Source organism: Eufriesea mexicana, unplaced genomic scaffold (assembly GCF_001483705.2).
Source record: "Eufriesea mexicana isolate 0111107269 unplaced genomic scaffold, ASM148370v2 scaffold5020, whole genome shotgun sequence".
Taxonomy (NCBI): domain Eukaryota; kingdom Metazoa; phylum Arthropoda; class Insecta; order Hymenoptera; family Apidae; genus Eufriesea; species Eufriesea mexicana.
The window spans coordinates 214,529-216,509 of record NW_016912977.1 but is presented as its reverse complement, the minus strand read 5'-3'; the positions used below and the strand labels follow the sequence as shown (position 1 = coordinate 216,509).

Here is a 1,981-nt window from a genome sequence, read left to right as displayed (position 1 = left end):
TTTTAAATATTTTAAAAAAAAAAAAAAAAAAAAAAAAAAAAAAAAAAAAAAAAAAAAAAAAAAAAAAAACAATCCAAGGAAAGAAATCTATAAATACAGATATCCCTATGAATTCCTATAATCTGTAAATTTTGAACTATTTTGAACTATTATCAAAGACATAAATTTTGGAATTCTGAAACAGCCTATGATTTTAATACTGATCGTTAAAATAGCAAGAAAAAGAACCCTAAAAATTCCAAAAGTTTTTATGAAACTCCTCTTTCTCTTTTTACCGATGAATTTAGTACTTGTGATGAATTAACTATTTTTAGAAACTTCCTCGCAACTACTAACTCTTTGTTTGGAAATAAACTTTAATTAAGTCTCCCACGAGAGTAATATTTTACTAAGTAATACAAGATTTATTGTAAAGGCATTCGAAAGATATGAAGTATTTATGCTTGGAGACATGGAATACTCTGCTAATTAATTACTTCATTATAACATCAACCGTAGACGACTGTACTCACAGTATTTTAGTGTCACTATGGAAATGTTATCTGCTGTTAATGCAATTAAATTTCTTTTATTAAACATCAAAGGTCACTCGAAAAGCTTGCATATTGAAATTTATAAAATTCAAAAACACCTTCAAACACGATGTCGCGAATATTTTTAATCAGAAGTATCGTTGGATTATCAAGGAGGACATGAAAGTCAGAAACATAATCAAAAGGAAAGTGGATGAAAAATATTGCCAGAAGATATGTTTCCTTTTTCTTTTCATACTTCTAAACATAAGGAATTGATATATTAAGTAAAAATTTTTCTCTTATTAGTCATCAATAATGCTGGTCGTTAATGAACAAAAATTATAAATATAAAACCAGGAATTTGTAAGTAATTTTAGAAGTCTAGATAAATTTTCCATTTTTCAATTGAGGAAAAAAATAACATTAAGAAAAATCGCACGAACATTTGTCAGTAACATTTTTCCCTGAATCAAAAATCTGAGGCTAATATAAAGATTGCTATTGGATCAAGCAACTTAAATCGAGTAATTAACGAGTATTAACAGTTGATATCTATAGCTAATTAAAACTCAACTGCTTATGTTTTTCTGCACCGATTAGAGGCACCAAAAGCAGAGTCTGAGTTTATTTATAAAAACATAAACTACCCAGCAGGCGATCCAAAGAAACGTCGTTTATGACTGTATTTATCTAGTAACGTCAATTCAAGAGGAACATTAAACTCGCACCGAACTCCACGAATTTTTACCAACGACCTTAATAAATGCCTCCTATGCGTTGACTTACCAGATTCTGAATTTTTTCTGTTTTTAGAATTTGGAATATTTAGAAAATCAGAGTTCCGAGGAAATATAATTACCACAAACTTTTCTTTTTAACACCTATTTTGATCAAATTGACTTCCTCCGAATTTATTTCAATTCTTATTTCAAACTTATCTTGCTTCTGCAACCTGAATAAAATACAGCAATGCCCATGTATTTCCATAAAATTATTGGATACTTTAAAAAAGTAATAAAAGAATTCGAAGAATGTTTAAGAAAAAATTATCAGGAATTTTTTTGTTTTTCCTGCTTTCAACTTCTTCAGTTCTGCATTTCGTTTCTGAAAACTAACTTTAAATAAACATTGCACCGTACCGTATTGACAGCATCGAACAACTACTGCGATTTCCTAATGGTTTTACGAAATTATTGGATATTCTATATAAGGTATCATTAAACACCAGAACGCATGCAGCAAAGAATAATTGTCAAGTAATGATTTAGTCAAAATAAATTTCCCAGATTTTTGATATTAAAAATTCGTATTTTAGGAATTCGCTGAACTTTTTATAAAAAGTGTTATGAAATCATAGAAAAATGGCCACTCACCAGAAATTGCTCAGAAGTAAAACACCACAGGAGCTGGCAAAAATGAGTCTTCGATAGCCACAATAGTAGTTAGAACTATTTTTCCATTCCACG

At 28.9% G+C, this 1,981-nt stretch overlaps 1 protein-coding gene across 1 annotated transcript in view; it reads right to left on the bottom strand.

The window, feature by feature from the left end:
* The window catches only part of LOC108551822 (parathyroid hormone/parathyroid hormone-related peptide receptor), a 24,579-nt gene extending 22,598 nt beyond the window's left edge, over positions 1–1,981 (bottom strand). The window contains exon 1 of the mRNA XM_017906137.1: positions 1,889–1,981. The gene's annotated coding sequence lies outside the window, so the exon portion shown is untranslated. The remainder of the gene's footprint in view (positions 1–1,888) is intronic.